The following is a 20027-nucleotide window of genomic DNA, read 5'->3' as shown; positions in this document are numbered from 1 at the left end:
GAGGTTAAAGTCAGTTGTCTTTCTCAATGTCCTCTCACCTTTTTTTCACACACGATCTCTCACTGAAACCGAAGCTCACTGATTTGGCTTTAATGACTGGCCAACAAGTCTCCAACGTCTTCCTGTAATGGTGTCCCCAATCCTGACATTACAGACATGGTTGAATGTGGCAAGATGTTTTTACGTGGTGCTTCAGGAATCAAACTCGGGTTTTCATGGTTTCACAGCAAGCTCCTTACCAACCGATCTGCTTCGCCGGCTTGACTGTTGTTATTTTTGCACACTGACTTTCCAGTATTTTTTCTCTTGTTGCTGTAAGATTTTCCTAACTGCACTTTTCCTTTGGCTTCACAGTTGTTTAGTTATTTGTTTCTCATTATAAGTGCTTGGAAAGTTATTCTTTCTTGCTTGCTTGTTTATAAAATGAAGATGGATGGTTTGTGTTTATGTATTTAGCACAAGTTACACACATTTTTATGCATGTTTAGTGAGCATAAGATAATTTTAATACAATGCAAATTGTATTGAATTTAAATTTCAATGTCTATAAACAATTACTAGAATTACTTTTAATTAGAAACCAGTCAACCACATTTACTTACATATTTGTCGGTGTTGGATTTTGACCTGCTATTTCTGTCACAGTGCCTGAATTGCTGTTTCTGAGATCATATTTGGTCTCTTTGTGTTTCTTGCTGCTACTGGACATAGGAAAACTATCAAGGTGTAGCTACAACTATAATATAGCCTTCCAAGTGTGTTATATTCTGTTACAAAACAATGTGTGTGTTTATTACTAATAAATTCTCTCATGTCAAAATAAAGACAATATGGACTTTAATTTTATGTGTTCTTTGAGTCAACTGAATATGCATTATCTGTTAACCAATTATATAATAAAGCACTTAATAATTATATAACCATACAAAATGGATTTGTCAGTAAATTTTATTACAGCATTTGAAACTTGCAGATTTTTAAAAGAATATAAAGTTGAAAACAAAAATGTAATCACAGTGCAATTCTTTACCTTTTTTTTCAGTGAGCTGAGGATATAACAAAAGTCAGTTTCCAAATGGTAATTTTGTTAGCCAAATCATGAAGGCAATTTACCAAATTCAGCAATGTTTGCAGAATGAGAAAAAAAAATGTATGCAAAGAAAATGAAGTTTTAAAGCTACTAGCTTTAAAATGGAGGTTTTAAACACTGGAAACAACAGGATGAACTTCTATAGCTAACTAAAAACAACGAGGAATCTTCCAAATGGTTTTCCTTGGCTCCCGATAAATTAGTTGACAGATGTTACCAACAATACTCATTTGAGTCTGTTTGAGAAGTCAGTGCTGAATTGGTAATGATTGAATAATTACCTTCTGTGAAAAGTCTACAGGAATAGCCACAAATAACAATATTTTCAAGGGATATGAGAAAACAAATTTTAGTACAATCTAAGGTGGAATTTGCTAAGTCCTCTCATGGAAGAACACTGCATGTGGAACACACAAAAGCTTAACTTGGTGTCACTCTCGATAAGAATGCTCTATTCATCTCTCTAGAGCACAATGCAATCCCAATAGAGCAGGGTCCTATCCCTCAAGACCAGGCTCCTGGACTCAGGTGAGCTCAGGTACTCAAAACCTACATACATTTTTGTCCAGGGGCATGACAAATCTCCTCAGCTGATATCTTCTTTGAAGCTTTATAACTCAATTAATTCTTGAGTTCAGCATCCAATTATCTTGCTCAAGCACTGTTTGTTATCAATCAAAATGTTCCCCTGTCCTTCATACTTAATTTTCATTGTTTCTTAATTGCCTTCAGTTTTTCATTATCCCACTGAGGGCACTGATGCAGCTTAATAACAGCCAGATAGTTCAATTGTCCTTGTATGTACTGTGCAAGTTTTGAAAGCTTTCCTTACTGAAAAGTACAGGATGGCCCCTCCTCTGAAAAATTCCTCCAAATCAATGAGTGAATGTTCTAACAATAGAGACATACTTTTCTGAGACTCTTGATGTCTCACCTCCTGCCTGATATGGATCTAAATCAATCCCTAAACCCAGTTGCCACCTGATTAAACAAGTCATGCTCCATTGTTCATGACTTAATTGAATGTAGATGCAAATACACAGTTTGAAAGCTAGAGTTTTGCTGGAGTGATAATGGTGTGAAAGAAAAGCATGTGGAAGCAAGATAAAGCAGGCAAAAACATAACTGGGAGGCAAGTGTGAAAGGAACGGAGGGGAAAGCAAGGATGAACAGAGACAACTCATGTTGAAACGCAAGTTATTTTTAATTCACTATATTTTAATATACTAATTTATCTTTCCTGCCTCAAGCACATCCCTACTACACTCCCTTGACCCCTTCCCATGTTCACCCATTCTCGTTTTATATATACATATATATGTATATATGTGTGTGTATGTGTGTTGTGTGTGTGTATCCTGAGTCTGGTCTTACTGTTTCTGTGTAAATTGTTTTAGGGCTGACCACTCTTCACTGGACAAACGATAAGAGGCTTTTCTCTAGGAGACATTAATTCTCCTTCTCTCAACAAGTCCTTAGTTATTTGGAGTTCTTTGTCTCTAGGTGGACCCCAGGGAACTTCCCCCTTTCGTGTGAACATGTCCATTTATCTTGCCTTTTCCTGGTCTTGGTTATGCAGCCGTTCCTAATGGAGACCGTTTCCCAGCAGAGTTCCTGGCAGTCCCACTCTTACCACCATTTTCCTCTCTTCTTCAGCAATATTTTCAAGCCATAAATGCAGGAGCTGTCTATGTGGAGTTGAAGCCCACTACAATGGTGGGCAACTATGCTTGCTTGAAAATCTAGACAGTCTCCTGAAGCTAGTGAGGTCATGGACATTAGGTAATATCTGTACTGCCTCTTTGCTAGACCAGCACAATTCTTTACGATATTATACGTTTCACCATTATACCCACAGGTAAGTGCAATTTCTATCTCTCATCAAAGAAGCCTCTTTATACAGTAAATAGAGACCATAAGAGAAAACTAAGGCTGGACACAATGAAGGAAACTCACAGGGAGCCAAACTCCAACAAATACACAATGCCGTTTCTTTCTACCCTGCCTTGCCCCCCGTCCTTTTCTCTTTTTTCATGTTTTGGAAATATGATTTTATGTTACCCATGTTGGCTTTGACCATTCTATGTAGCAAGGATGGTATGAATAGCTGATCCTCCTGCTTTTATTCCCCAATAATGAGCCACCACTTCCAGCTATAATGCATTGCTGGCAATATTTCAACCATCCCAATTAAGATCCTTGGAGTCAAATAGTAAGACCTTATTTATCCTACAAATGACTGAACAGAACTGCATATGATAATCAGATCCAGAAGGGGTCATTGTTGAATGTGATCTGCTAAATCCACTTGTTGAAGGTTAGAGAAAATTCTATTTTGAAAGAAAATCACCCTTGCTCCTTATGTGTTTATGAGTGTATTGTGGCCTCAGCAAAAAATAGTATCAGTAGACATAGTATCACTATGTTAAGATATATCTCATAAAGAGATGAAAATGATAGACAATAAGTTCTCTGACCACTGAAAATATTTCTATATATACTGTCAGTATATATAGCAATATACAGACAGAAAGCCCTAAATGAAAAGCTTAAGTAATTATTAGCATTAGTGCAATAGAAAGATTTAATGATGATATTACTTAAGCAGAAACATTTGGAAACAAAATATTTTTAGCTAAAAATATTTATTTACATATGTAATCTTTTATCTGTGGCTACTCATTTATATGAAAACAAATTTATCAAGTGATATAAAAATTATTTTCAAACATTAAACTAGATTTTCTTTTGCAAAATTAAAATTAATTGAAGATTAAAACAGACTATAACCCTATCTGTATTTCTTTGTAGACAATAAGATTCATCTTAGATTGTATTAGAAAACATGTATTTCTTACACAACCAGCCCTATTAGTTACGATTAATTGAAGAGTCTGTTTGTTAATGAGAACAGGAATTGGTTTTTGTATCATTTTTTTTACAAATCTGATTATTTTGAAGAAGGCCTTCTCAGAGTATTTTCTGCCTTCCCAAATACTAACATTTGCAGCTTATGAAGATACTACTATGGTGATATTTTATTTGTATTAAAATGTTATTTGTATGTTAATAAATAAAGTTGCCTGGGGGTCAGAGCTATTAGCAAGCCATAGGAAAGCAGGGCAGTGGTGGCGTACTCTTGTAATCCCAGCACTTGGTAGGCAGAGCTGGGTAAGTCTCTGTGTGTTCAGGGATACAGCCATTATTGGATACACATGCCTTTAATCAATACCAATCATGGAAAACCTGGAGGCCTATACAGACAGGCTGTGAGGAGGCGGTCATATGGTTGGGTTTACAACCAATGAGAAGGCAGAACAGGAACTCTATACAAAGACTTTAACACAGGGGTAGCTCTGGTTCGGAGAGGTAGGACCACCACAGGAGGAAGGGTAAGATTTTAGCTCTTAGCTCTGACCTCTTGACTTTCTTCTTTGCATTGGTTCTGTGTTTCTTATTTAATAAGAAGGTTGGTTTTGTAGTAATTTCTCAGCTAGCCAGTTAAACCTTAAGGTTCTGTTGTGTGACTGAGAGCCCATTCAGATGGCCTGCTACATAGCTGTTTTCTCTAAGCTGAATGAAGCATTCCCTCCTGCAGAGAAGAGGGGGGCTTTTCTGTCAGAAAACTTAAGAACCTTACTTGTCTCTGAAAGTTGCAAGAGTCACAGGCGAAGAGGTTAGAGAAGGGGCAACATTACTGGAAAGAGAGGGCTAGATGGCCTAGCTGCCTCCAAAGGAGCAGGGAGTTCCAAGGATGCCATTTTCATGAGTCATCACAAAAACAAACATAGACCATTCTGTAAAGGGCCTTGTGATCACAGTTCACTTATGTTAGTGTAAGTAATGCCAGTGTAGTCCCTAGCTCACTAAATGAGATTTCTTCTTTTTTTTTTTTTTTTAAAAAATCTTTTCTTAAAAATTTTATTTATTATGTATATAGTGTTCTGCCTACACATATGCCTATAGGCCTGAAGAGGGCACCAGATCTCCTTATAGCTGGTTGTGAGCCACCGTGTGGGTGCTGGGAATTGAACTCAGGACCTCTGGAAGGACAGCCAGTGCTCTTAACCTCTGCTTGTTTCTCTGCTCTGTCATCGGTGCCCTAGATTGGGTGAACAGATGTATTTGTTTATGTCTCCAATGAACATACTCCATTGAATGGCCCCCTAATATATTTTGCTAGCATCAAATACAACCACTAGGATCATCTTTCATCCACAGAAAGCATATAAAATAGTTACAAACAGTATTAATAGGAATCTGTTTTTATACAAAACTTATAGTCAGTTAACATTCATGTTATCTGTTCACTGGTTTGTGATGTGTATGTGTGTGTGTGTGTGTGTGTGTGTGTGTGTGTGTGTGAATGATAGAGAAAGAAGGATCAAGAGACCATATATACACTTAATATGTAATGCTATCTCAGATTTAATCTGTATAACTGATAATATAAACAATGACTCATGTTATCTAGATTAATGAAAATAAATTTATTAGCTCAGTGCAAATGAAAGTGGAATGGCTGTTAATATTATTTTTAAATTAAAAATATCTTCTAGACCAGTTCCTGAATTATAGAGAAATAGTAAGTTAGTGTTGAAAGTATTCCCACACTCTTCCTGCCTCATATAGAATTGTCACAAAGTTAATGTCTTGAGCTACTGTTATGATGCATTTACTCCTAACAAACCCACATTGACAAATTATTAAGACAATCCCAGTACTAAATGGCGGGTAAGTCTTGGTGTCTTTCAGGCTGTGTTGGGGCAGTGCAGGATGCCATTTACACCACTGCTGTATCCCAAGGCGGTTTCACCTTCATTTCTCCCTCTGAACTCTCAGAGACCATATCTGCACAGATCTGATTACTGTCCCCATCGGTTTGCTCACCTTCTTGCTAAATGAAAACCTCCTGGAAAGTGACAGCTTTAATCATCAATAGGTATTGGATTTGTCACTTTTTTTTTTTTACAATCAGGCATGATGACTTATGCCTGAAATCTCATCACTTGGGAAGTCAAGAGAGGAGGTTCAGCAGTTCTGGGTCACCCTTAGTGACATAACTATTTCAAGAGCAGTCTGGGATAAATAAGACCCTGTCTCTGAAAAGCAGAGAAGATTTCTTTTCTCTAGATATTGACACTTTCTTCTGCATAATAGTACTTTAAATATATTTAGGGTGCATAGTGATCACTGCTTTTTTTTCATTTCTTATGTTTAAAATTTTACCAATTCTGCATGCACTTCACAGTTAAAGGTCTTTTTTCCTCAGGGGACTTCACTCAGCATCTGGCCAAGTCAGTTTTTCCCTGAGCTTCATGCACTCACTTGAGGAGCAGGCTCACAAAAGATATTCTCTATTTCTATTTCAGCAGTCTTGACTTCCAGTTTTTGAGTTTTGATTCATTCTCAAATTTTTCACCTAAATATTCGTATTATGCTCCCTGTATTATATTTTGTCTACATTTCAATTAGAGCCTTAGTCCACTAAACTGAGGTCACCGGCTATGTTGCCCAGGCATGCTCAGTTCTTTGGGTGGAAGGAAATTCAGATGTCCCACAAACCAAAACTCTTTTTCTGTTTTCCACTGTCTCCCTCTTTCCATTACCACAGCTAATAAAACTTAAGACTTCTTTAAAGTCCACCAGAGAAATCAGAGCCTCTGTCTCCTAAAGCCTGCCATGAAACGTTAACATATCATACTAACTTATCTTTCCTATTTCTCTGTGTAGCAGCAGGTAACAGGGAAATTGTCTAAGCTATCTTGTCAGCTAGTTTAACAAAGGTCTCTTTACAGAAGCAGGCCATACTCAAGGGGAAATGCTGCAGGGGCATACAAGGAATAATCAGACAGGCAACCCTCGCTGTTTCCCTGGAGCTTAAGGCATGCCCTTCATTGTCCAGTCTTAATTCCACACATTGTCCAGCTGCTTCAAACCTTAGCACAAAAGTGGGCAGTTCTCCCCAGTGTCTTTGGCTCATGATTTATACTGGTGCCTCTGTTATACAAATTTTGATTAAATAAATCTATTTTACTTTTCTACTGTCAACCTACCTTCGGTTACAGAAGTATCAGTGGTGACCCTTGTGATGAGAAAAAGAGGTTGCATACTTTTCTACTATAATATTTGGGGGTTTTGTTGTTCATTTGTTTTAGTGGTGGTGTTGTATCTTAAATTTTGGAATATCTATGCCATGTCTGAGCTTGAACTGATTCATACTTTGTTTCTTCAGACTTCAGTCTTTTTATTTTTATTTTCTATTATGCATAGAAATTATTTATTGTTGAAAGTTAAGCATGATGTATCTGTAATAGGGCTGAAGTATCAGAGATTCACAGTGGAGTTTTAGACTACTTTGTCTAAGATTTGTGCGGTTAATATTTTCTACAGCTTAGCTGTGAAATGGTACAGTTTTGCGTTGCTTCCTTTTTGTTTTATTTTGTGGGTTCCCCAAGAACTTTTCAAATGACTCCTGTTTGCTGCAGATCTCTGTTGCAGCCGCTGATCAGAATTCTCTTCAAGTTCAGGGGAGAAAAAACTTTGTATATGCCCAAGATTAAATCTTGGTTTGGTTATCTGGCATATGTTCCCTATGCTACATAGGTATTTCTTAGCTCATTTCTCCACTAAGCTTTGCTAAGAAGAGGACAGAGTTGACTAACAACACATTTCTTTGTCAGATAAATCTCCTGTAAGTAGCTTCCTTTGATGACAAGCCCTTGTCACTGAGAACACCTTGTGACATTCCCAAATTGCTTCTTTCCTGATTCTTCTGCTGGAGCACATGTGATTTTGTCTCCTGTCTGATGTGTAAGAATCTTGTGAAGTTCTAGTAAGACCCAGGCAGTTTGAAGAAGTTATAGAAGAGTGGCCCCAAGGTGCTGCGGTAACAGGCACTCGGCCTCCAGCAACTGTCCACTCCTGCTTCAATGTAAACGTTCCTGCCAGCTATGGCCGGCCCTGCACTCCGCTGCCTCTGGCCTGATCTCAGCGGTGATGCCGCGTTTGCTCATCTTTCAATTGTCAGGATGGAGGCGTTCTCCTGTGACCTCAACTATCTGGTGATTGTAGGAAAGGGAGGTGGATGCTAGCTGAACACTGTTGTTTGTTTGTTTGTTTGTTTGTTTTAATTGGAAGTCAGTAGCAATGGATTCCAATTTTTCAGATGTTTAAATACAAATCAGATTCCCAAATGTGTTTCACAGTTTTCCTTGGTATAGAACTTTAACAACAGGATGAAATCTTGGATGATCACCTCTTTTTTGAAATCTCATTTTATTAATTTCAAGTTTACCCACAAGCCCTTTATTCATTTATGCACATGAGATCTTACATTTATGCATTTTCATCAAGTTTATTTCATATACACTTATAATGCTTAATAAATTACACATTAAGTAAATCATTGTATTATTTTTATGATTTCTCTTTTTATTATCACCTATTACAATTTTGATTAATTCTGGAAATATGTCTGTAAAAGACCTCAATATATACTTTGGTTTTTATTTATTAATTGCAATTTATTAAGCAATAGTTTTATGCACCTTGGTATAATTAAAATGAATTGATAAAATTTAGTGTTTTTTTATATGGCAACTTCACCTTGCTTTTAAGTACTATTAGTCATAAAGCTGAAGATAATATTTGTTATTTTCAGTACACTAAATATACTTTTTTATATCTTTTACTTTCATATATCCTACTAAAGACACACACTGCATTATGGTTTAGATATAGTGTTTTCATGACTAGCTTCCTAATTTTTTTAGATTTTAATGGATATTGATCAATTTCTCACAATGTGCTAAAGTACTCTGACCTATTATAGAGGAGATTTGACAAAGACATATTAAATTGAAATAAGTATTTATGAGTAAATGTGCAATTCTGGAATATGTTAAGCTATTATTCTAAAGAGCTAACATCATTGCTTTAATATTAAATGCTACAGCATTCTGGGGACAACAGATTGGTCCTTGAGTATTCTCAAAAGTGTTCCTATATTTAGCATGATTACTAAAAAGTCCACTGAAATGCATCCATTCCTATATCACTGTCAAAGCCCTTCATCACCACAGCTAAGCTACACTGTTCCTCTTGTCTCTTTGTCTGTCTCTTCTCCCTCGGAACTGCTTCTCAAAAGATGTCAGTCTTGTCACAGCTCACTTAAGACTGCATCATGTCTCATCCTACATTATACAGAGCTCAAAAGTGCATAAGTGACATGTAGGAATTATAGTATAGCTTAGATTTTTCTTAATTTTCAAATTTCATTGTCTCTTGGTACTAATTTGCATGGAATATTTTTCATAGTATTTAGAACATCTAATTCTAGGCCCAGGCCTGTCATGTTTTCTATTTACACCATTGTTGTAGTATTATGTATTAGATTTCTTAGCTATGTAAAAAATTTTAAAAAAATGGCTCATGGTTTTAGAGGGTTTATACCATGGTTACTTGACCCAGTGCCCTTGGGTAGAACATCAGGCAGGCAGAAGTATATGAGAGAAGAGAGCTGTCTATTTCCTGGTACACAGGGAAGCAAACAGAGGGAAGGGCAGGGGACTATTCCCTGAGTGATGCAAGCCCAGGAACCTAGGTCCTCCAGTTATGTCCCATTTCTTAAAATAGGTTCGATAACCTCCCAAAGCAGAGCCACTAGTATAGGACAAGACACTCAAAGCACGAAATTTAAGGAAAAGATGGTTTTCAATCAATAGCACAATGACGACTTTTGCACAGTGTTCTAGTTACTTGTTTACTATTTGATAATTAGCCTAAACGTTAATGATGCGTGCGAAACTACTGCCCCCTACTATTTCTTACAAAGCTGTAGACTCACTAAGAGGTCCATTTAGTCTGTGACATTTTCAGAGAATCTCTGTTTTCTCCCATGGATTCACACATGGTGGAAATATTAAGGCAATTCCATGCAGTTAAATGGGAGGTTTATTTTGTGGAGTAACTTACAAGTAAAGGGATAAGTTACAGAGCCTGGGAGAGGTGAAGCGCAGTCCAGCGGTGTTCTCTGGAGAACTCTGCTTGGTCTACATCCAGCATCCAGGACCCAGGAACCAAGAGAGCTGGCACATCCAGATCTTGGGGCTTAAGGGCTCCTGTCTCTGCCCCACCTCATGGGTGTGACAATTACCAGAAGCCTCAATGGGGGTAGTACTTCCAGGTCAAAGCTGAAACAGGTGTCTACCCACTACACACTTCCCTGTTCTCTGCCAGCACAGCTGACATATCTGTAACTGTTGTCTTCTGACCTGAAGGTCTTTTATCCCTCCTGGGATTATTAGGCTTTTCCATATAGTGGACATCATCCATCCCAAAGGCTCCCACACAGTTTTCAATTCTTTGTGTGTGATCATTCATGCTATTCTCAAGTAAAATGTTATTTTTCCCCTGGGCATATGCCAACAAAATAGGAACCTAACACACATTAAAAACAATGGAAATTAATCACATGCTTCAATAAAAGGTCTTACAGAGAAATAGTTTCAAAATTTTTTGAAAATTATCTGCCACATCAAATCTTAATCTCATTTTATTTCCTTGTCCTTGAGAAATGATTTCATAAAATTATTCACTTCATTTACAAGCTTTGTGTGGTTTTGAACTTTCAAAGACTATGGCATGTCCCCCACTATCATTGATTATATGCTAATTTTGCTTATTTAATATACTTTATCTGTTTAAGGGTGATATTTATAATTATCTTAAATTAGAATCAGTTTGTTTGGATGCTCATACCTGCTGTGGGATGGTCTGTATGTCAAATGTGTTGCTGATTGGTCAATGAATAAATCACTGATTGGCAGTGGCCAGGCAGGAAGTATAGGCGGGACTAACAGAGAGGAAAATTGAGAGAACAGGAAGCTGGAGGGGGAGACACTGCCAGCCGCCATCAGGATAAGGAAGATGTAAAGTACCGGTAAGCCACAAGCCACGTGGCAAGGTATAGATTAATAGAAATGGATTAATTTAAGCTGTAAGAACAGTTAGCAAGAAGCCTGCCACGGCCATACAGTTTGTAACCAATATAAGTGTCTGTGTTTACTTGATCGGGTTTGAGCGGCTTGGGACTGGCGGGTGAGAGAGATTTGTCCTGACTGTGGGCCAGGCAGGAAAACTCTAGCAACACATACCAGTAGAACCAGTAGCTACTGCTGTACCTACTGAACTGACAAGCTTATTTGTGGAAATGAATGATTAAAGGGTATCTGAGTTTTGTGGGATTAAAAGTCTCTGAAAAGTTAAATAACAAATTTTAATAACTAGTTATAAAATGAGTATTGATATAGGGTTGACAAAATTTTACTTCCTTATATGCTTATAATAACATGTTTTTTTTTTAACTTTTGTAAGATAAATTGAATGTATTAAATTTGAAAGAATATATGTAAAAAGTGGATTGAGTGAAATTACTTTGAACAAGGATGTGGAATGTCTCTTTAAACTCCCATTTTACTTATTGCACAATGTGCTTACCCTTTCATAAATATGGACTGTGAATGATTGTGTTTGCTCTCTCTGTGCCTTAAAACAGTCCAATTAAAGGAATCATCAAATCTTCTGGCCGTGAACCCTGAACATACAACCGTGACTGTCCTGGCAAAATACGCTCACGGTTGCAATCGTGGCACAGATGTAACTGGATTAAATAACAGTTTCCTGACTGGATTTAAGTCCTGCTCTGTAATGTGAAATGCATAGCTGGCACTGTTATCAGAGACAGTAAACCATTACATAAGCCACTCTTCTATATGGAAGGAATTCAAGATGAGTTCTTGATATGTGCCATTAGTAACATTGCATTGTGGTTTTCAGAACAGGCTCCCCTCATCAGCACCTTAAACAATAACTCTGCCCTGGTTTACGTTAGAATGTATATTCGAAAACTCACATTAGGGAATCTACTGTCAATCATACTATAAGCTGTAGCATCTACTTGCCTTATAGCATGATCCTACTACATTTTACTCTGCATATTTTGGGATTTCTCTTCTGAAATACGCACTTCATTGAGTATTTTTTTTTGTAAAAATACAGAATAAGTTCATCCAAAGAGAATAATGCTAAACCATAATGTAAGAATGTGAAGGAAAGATGGTAGAAAGAAGAGAAGGTTACAGAGAGACACAGAAGGGAGTGTGTGGTGAACAGGGGTATAGACTGAGAAACAACATCTGTAATCAAGATTTAAAATAAAATAGTAGTGTGGTGATACTGTGTTCCCCAAAATATTGTGCACCCTAATAAACTTATCTGGGGTCAGAGAACAAACAGCCACTAGATATAGAGGCCAGAAAATGGTGGCACACACACCTTTAATCCTAGCATTCCAGAGGCAGAACTCCGTCTGGATCTCTGTGAGTTCAAAGCCACACCGGAAACAGCCAGGCATGGTGACACACACCTTTAATCCCAGGAAGTAATGGCAGGAAGCAGAAAGGTATATAAGGCAAGGTGTGAAGACCAGAAACTAGAGCCTGATTAGGCTTTTGAGCAGCAGTTCAGCTGAGATCCATTTGGATGAGGGCTCAGAGGCTTCCAGTCTAAGGAAACAGGGTCAGCTGAGGAATTGGCGAGGTGAGGAAGCTGTGGCTTGTTCTTCTTCTTTGATCTTCCAGCATTCATCCCAATACCTCACTTCAGGTTTATTTTTATTAATAAGACCTTCTAACAAATTGTGCTACATAGTAGAGCAATACCCGATTTTAAAAAGCAAATGCTAAAAAAAATCCTAAGTAGTTAATTTGCAAATAAAAAGAAGTCACAATGTTTAGTTATGTGTGTGCCAATGTACCTGAGAATAGATATTATAAATGTCTATAAGTCAACTCAAGAAATTAATAGCTATATATTCACATTGTACAATTTGTTCTAGATAATTTCAATTATCAAAATAGAAATCTTAATATCAAAGCTTGTGTAAAGTATCAAATCTATCCAAAGAGGTGCAAATAGATAAGATATGATCAGTGTTGTTAATGTGTCCTTATTTTGTGTATGGGAAATATTCTTCATGAATGTAAAGTGCAAATTTTCAATTAACAAGATGTTTAATCTAATTATGTAGTAGTTTTTATTATGCGTAATCACACAATTAGCTTTCATGTTACTATTATTTCCGCATAGGACTGTTAAATGTTTAATTATATTTTTGGTAGCCTGAAGCTTAGATAAAACGGAAAAGAATAGTCACAGCACTTGTGATTACTGACGTGAACTGCCTAGTGATGTTATGCATCTTCCAGCAGATGGCGCCCTAACAACAGGTATCCTCTCTTTTTAATACATACACATATAAAATGAATATATAAAATCCTTGAGTGACTGGAGCCAAAGAGGCATCACCTCTTTGTCTACATTCCTTTCCTCAGTCAGTCTCCAACAAGGAATCTGCACATATCTACCATGATTTGCTTCATTTTACTAGAATTCTGGAGAATCCCAGTCCGTAGCAGAAAAAAGTGTATAGAAGCAACCTTTCACTGAGTTCTTACTTTGGGTTAGATTCCTAGCTGACTCTGACAGTCTGCTTTTTCTCAGCACAATGAGGCAGAATGTGTATGACTTCCTTATGTTGGCTTATCCTTCATTTTATTGTGTGGTTTTAAGTCTGTGCCTTGTTTGTAAATATTGTTTTAAAATGTTCATAATACTCCTGAAATACAGTTTACCAGTTGCACTCAGGGAAGCATCATAAGCTAAACAGGCTGTTTGATTTTTAAACAATTTTCTATTTACTTGTAAAAAGATGGTGACTTTACCTTTAATAACTATATTTATGTTTTTTCCTAAAAAGTGGTAGTTATAATTAAACTTATCACCTCTGGTTTTCACTTTCGCTCCTTACTATGGCGAATTCCAAAACAAACCATTTTCTTCATTCATGTCTGCTCCTAACTTCTCTTGTGCTTTAATCAATATATCTACCAATCAATTCATGCTTTGATTCAATAGTTGTTCCATGGATTAACATTAACCTGAAAATACTTTACAGTACAGTGGGATTTATAAATTTGACACACTTATTATTTTCTTGATTTTGTTGATTTAAGCTATAATTGTGCTCAGTCTGATTTATTGACCTTTATGGAAGATGGTTGCTGACTCCCTGGGGGAGGGGGTGAGAAGGCTCGGCATCAATAGCACAGACACCTGGAGTCAATTGAAGGCAAACAACAAACTTTTTTTTTTTTTTTAATCATGGGGAAGGCCTTATATACCCTCCTCCCAGCACCCAGTCTGTGTCACAATCTGGTGGCATTGCATGGTCATCCCTCATTGGCTGAGCACGATCAGGAACTCTGACAGCACCTGTTGCTAGGCCCTCAGGCAGACTCCAGGTTGGCTCATAAGGAGTATGTTATGAGCATGCCTTGGCAACTGGTTTGAGACAATTTCCTTGACCCTATTGGCCTGTCATACTGCAGAAGGTAGTAGGTAGCAAATAATGTCCTACAAGAACTGCTAGGATCTCCAGGGCCATTGAGATAACTGGAGTCCAGTCAACCTAAGAAGTAGATGGTGGAGGAAAACACCAATCTCAGAAGTTAAGAAAAGGAAGACTGAGAGACTGGATGAGAAAGAGAAACCAGAGTCCATTTGGGAGGCTTCCGCCATAACTGAGTTATGTTTTTCTCCCAGTGTGGGTAAATGCAAACACAGGGGGTCAGAACTACAAATTAAGACAAAAAGAAGGACTGGGAAGATACACATTATACTTCCAGTGAGATCAATTTTTAAAATATTTACATTATTTTAAATTATGTTTATTTGTGTGTATCTGTGTGGGAGTAGTTATGGGCACATATGAGTGTATGTGTCTACATAGTCCAGAGGATGGAGTCAGATCTCTCATTGATTTCAGCCATGAGTTTGTTTCTTACCATTAACTCTTCTTGGGTATTATTTCTTCTTGTTGAAGAGCTTCCAGGAGTTTCATGAAATTTCTAATATTAAATGTCTACAGTTTTTTGAGGTAGGGACTTAGTGCTATAAGCTTTTCATATATAATTGCCTTCCTTGTGTTCTATAGGTTTGGGTATGCTGTGTTTTTAAATGTATTGAATTATAAAAAGAGTTGTTTAGTTCCTTTTTGATTTCTGTCCTCACCCAATTTTCATTCAATAGTAAGCTGTTCAGCTTCTGTGAGTTTCTGATGTTTCTATTGTTATTTATATCCAATTTTAATTCATGGTGGTCAGGTAGGATTCAGGCTGTTATTTCAATTTTCCCATACACATTGAGACTTGCCTGTTGTCCTAAGATGTGAGCATTTTTGAAAAAAGTTCCATTGTCTACTAAGAAGAACATATGTTCTTGACTGTTTGTGTGGAGTGTTCTTTATGTGTCTCTTTGGTCCATTTAATTTATGAAGTTTATTCAACTTCAGGATTTTTCTGTTTCAGTTTTGTCTAAAGGATCTTTTTATTTGGAATACTAGGGTATTAAAGTCACCAACAATCACTGTGTGATGGTGAACTTGTGCTATAGAGGCATTTCCTTTATGAACTTGGGTGCCCTTGTTTTGGGTGCAAAAATATTTAAAATTGCAATCTCTTCTTGGTGGATTTTTTTCTTTAATGAGTATTTAGTGTCCTTCACCATTTCTTCTGACTAGTTTTCTTTGGGTTTTTTTTTTGAGGTCTATTTTAAATATTAAACTAGCTATACCTGCTAGCTTCTTGGGCTTGTTTGTTTGAAATACCTTTTTCGATTCTTTACCCTAAGGTGATGTCTACTGTTGATGTTGAGGTGTGTTTCTTTGGTTCAGGAGAAAGATGGATCATATTTTTTTTAATCCAGTCTTTTAGTCTGTCTTTTTTTTAAGGAATTGAGACCATCAATATTGAGTTATTAATAAGCAGTGTTGTTGTGGTGTGTTTTCACTTTTGATTTACTGTTCTGGTATTATTATTACAGGTGTATTCTTGGGTGTGACTATCCTCCTCAGACTAAAATTTTTCTTCTAGTGCCTTCAGAGGAGCTGGATTGATAGCTAGAAATGACTTAAATTGGTATTTTTGTAGAATGTGATTCTTTCTCTGTTGCCTAAGATTGCTAGTTTTGCTGAGTATTATTGTCTGGCATGACATCTGTGGTCTCTCAGGATTTTAAAACATCACTCCAGAACCTTCTGGCTTCAAAGACTCCATTGAAAAGTCAAGTATTATTCTAATAGTCCTGCATTTATATGTTGTTTGGTCTTTTTCCCTTTACACTTTCAATATTCTTTCCTTGTATTGTACATTTGATGTTTGTTATTATGTGTGAGGGAATTTCTTTTCCAGTCCTGTTTATGTGTTATTTTGTATGCTTCTTGTGTTTTATAGGCATCTCTCTCTTTACATTGGGGATCTTTTCTTATATGATTTGGACTAAAACGAAATATGTGCCTTCTTCCTTCCACTATTCTTATTATTTATATGGTTGGTAATTTTATAGCATTCTTGATTCACTGGCTGTTTTAGGCCTTGTTAGCGAAATCCATGAGAGTCTGTTTAAGGGGTATCAGTTACAAAAGGGCTGAGCATGCCATATGTTACTGGATATACAGTGTTCTTGAAAAGACAATGCTAGATAATGAAGAATGTACAAATATGTGATGGATACTAAAACGGTGATCAACATTAAAAGATAATTGCTATGACTACACAAGAACAGTGAGATCTGTGTGGTAGTGGGAAAATCCTAATCTTATTTGTATCAGTACTAACCTCCTGTGCCTATCATCAGATGTGGATTGGTCCAGTGGGCCCATGAGCCCATGAGTCCCCATTGTACCATGTTGAAGGGTGGTTGGCACAATGTTGAAGGTTGGTGGCACTTTGGAAGCACAGCCCTCTGAATGGATTAAGGTTGTTTTTCTCAATCTCATGTCAAGCTTTGCATGTAGGTTACTTTTTCAAAGATCAAGACTAGTCCTTCCTCAATCTGTCTGCCTTCCTGTCTTAACATGTACTCTCTCACAAACTTTCCCTCCACAGTTACATTTTACTGTGATGTGACATTATCAAAACTGCCCTTTTTAGATGTCAAATTATTTAGACCAACATTCCTTGTCCTTACAGCATTACAGCAGGAATCAACAAAAGATATTCTAGTATATCTGATTATGAGAGTGAGCTAGAGTTTGAAGATGAGGTTTATTATTCATTTTAATCACTATAAATATTGGGAGATTCTCTGTTAGTCCTTACAACTATTGAGAGTCACAAATTTTCTCAATTATAATTTTTCTCAAGCTAAGAATTTGAACAAAAATGAAATCAATGTGACACTTTGTCAGTTAACATGAGACTTAGAACCATGATGTCACTTTGGTCTGTCACCCCAAATGCTGCAGAATCTCACACTTGATATGCCAACTGCAGTAGCCATCTTTAGTGTTTGGTTCCAAGGAAGAAAAAGAGAATTTCAAGTCCATTGAAAGGCTATCCATTCCAGGAGTATGTGTGAAGGTATTCTTTTTTTAATTTATTTATTTTATATATACACACATGAGTGCTCTATCTGCGTGTGTGCCTGCACACCAGAAGAAGGCATCTGATCTCACTACAGATGGTTGGGAGCCACCATGTGGTTGCTGGGAATTGAACTCAGGATCTGGAAGAGCAGTCAGTGCTCTTAACCTCTGAGCCATCTCTCCAGCCCCTGTTGAAGGTATTCTTTTACTACTTAGTTTTCAACCTCAAAAGAAACTGGTGGTTTTTGAAGGTGCTTTATTTGTTTCCTCCATATCATGTGAACATCAAGCCCTGCCACTCCAAGGCTCTGTGGAGCTCAGAAGAGGCTGGAGAAAGAAGAAGCGCCATCTCTTCTTGTTCAGTGATGTTTTGGTCATGTCTAACAAGGTGTGTGTACTTAGGCAATCATTTTCTCATTAGGGAAGACTGCCTGTTTAACAGTCCTTACTCTCCAAAAATGTAACCGTTTCTTACTCTTTTGTTTTGGTAAGTAATTCATCCCCACTTGTTAAAAAAGAATTAGGAAAAGTTCTGTTCTGCTGCTGACTCCTGAAGGATGAAGAAAGAGACTTGTGCAAGTAATTCTAGAACATTTCTAGCTGATTGAGGAAGACTACAAGTTTCAGGAACTCATTACCTACACAGAGAATTTTTTCTCAAAATTAAACATTTTTTAAATATGACTGCCAGGGATCCTCTTTACGTATATATCTGAATATAAATATACACTGCATGGACATAAATGTAGCATGCTGCTTTACTGGTAATAAAGTCATGAAATTTGTCCTCTTGCTCTCAAAATAAAGAACAAACCCAATATAAAACATGGCAGCTCTGGGAAGAAAAGAACGACAGAGAAAGATGAGAGTATTATTTCACAGAGTTCTTGCCAGTAGATATTATGCAAGAGGGAGGAGAGCTATAGGACCCAGCTGTTCTGAGCTGTGGTTTGCTGTTGGTCTGCCTGGGTAACGATCCAGATCCTATTGCTTTGGCCTGTTAACCATTCTTAGAGTTACTCAATTACAACATAGGTCTAGGACATATTAGTTGATGCAATTATTAAAGGAATACTAAAAAGAATGGACTTAGAATATTTGAGTTGTTTCTTAGTATATGGCTGCTTCTCAGAAGTATTATGAGATGGAACATCTGCTCCTTGCTTTTATGTAACTTTCCTGGTATGGTTTTAAGGAAGGAGGAACTCTTAGACCTTTGCCAAATAATGGGGGGAATTTTTGAAATGGATTTTCTACACTTATACATGTTGAGACTAAAATTTTTGCATTTTAAAAATACATAGTACAGTAGTATTAAGCTCTTTAAAGTCATAAAACACCAGACAATCTTTGACGTTTTGGGGTAGTGGAAAGGTATACCTAGTTTGGGCATGATCCGGGCTTCCCTTGGCACAAGCTTTGAGACCCTTGTGTCATGGGATGAGCTGTGCCTGGATGATAGAGACGGATGTGTCCTCTAAGGAAGGAAGGACATGGTTTCACCATGAGCAATTCCAACCATGTTGAGAAGTAAAGTAACAGAGTTGTTTGATTCCCTTCCTAGGCATAAGAAGTTTAAGATAAAATATGCCATCCCACTAAGTTATCTGTGAGTGGGTGATTGTGTGAATTTAGTGGGGACAGACAACAGTGCTGTCTGCAAGTCCATCCTCCTGTTCTGGCCCATGAAAAATTTCGTGGCCATCTTTGGGTAAGACCTCCAGGGTGGACCTGTATTGACAAGATACAGACTGTGGAAAACTAGGGTCAACTTAATACTACTTAGCACACAAGGAAAATATGGTCTTCTTAGAATTTTTAAAAAATGAGAATCCGTTTTAATATGACTATACATAGGCTGTTGACTTGTTTTCCTATCACGTGTTGACACTTGTTTCCCCTGTACTTTCAACCACACTGGTTTCTGTATCTTACTGTGTGTCAATGGACCAATAGTGGGACAGACAGAAAGAGGTAGAAGTATACAGGGAAGTATAAGACAGTGAGGAGAATATCAAATGCTGTCTTCATTTATTTGCCTACTTGTTATTATATTCACTTTTTACTTTGCCCTCTGCTCTCTCTTGCACTTTGACTCCGGGCACTCCTACACCTGCTCTTGAAGATCAGCTGCATGACATTGGCTCTTTGTCTTCATCTCCTTGTGAACTTCCTTGTCACAAAATATCTTTTTATATAACTACTGTTTAGTAATTAATTTTTATAAATTTTACATTGGTGCGTGTGTGTGTGTGTGTGTGTGTGTGTGTGTGTGTGTGTGTGTGTGTGAGTGTGTGGTGCTCAGGATAAAACCCAGAACTTCACACATGCTAGACAGTTGTCCCATTAAAGTGAGACATCTATTCTTATCTTGTCCAATGTTGGTCTCATTCTACTAGCAGCTTCACTGGCAGTCAGCCATTTCGTTTAGCTATTATGCAGACTTCAGAA

General features: G+C 37.2%; 1 pseudogene; it reads left to right on the top strand.

Annotated features, from left to right (window-relative positions):
• Positions 1-5817: 5817 nt before the first annotated feature.
• Positions 5818-19291, top strand: LOC128106684 (rho GTPase-activating protein 20-like; annotated as a pseudogene).
• The last annotated feature ends 736 nt before the right edge of the window (positions 19292-20027 follow it).

The sequence above is a fragment of the Peromyscus californicus genome, unplaced genomic scaffold (genome assembly GCF_007827085.1).
Source record: "Peromyscus californicus insignis strain IS unplaced genomic scaffold, ASM782708v3 Scaffold_9__1_contigs__length_137607984, whole genome shotgun sequence".
Classification (NCBI taxonomy): domain Eukaryota; kingdom Metazoa; phylum Chordata; class Mammalia; order Rodentia; family Cricetidae; genus Peromyscus; species Peromyscus californicus.
This window is presented reverse-complemented; position numbering and strand designations above follow the sequence as displayed.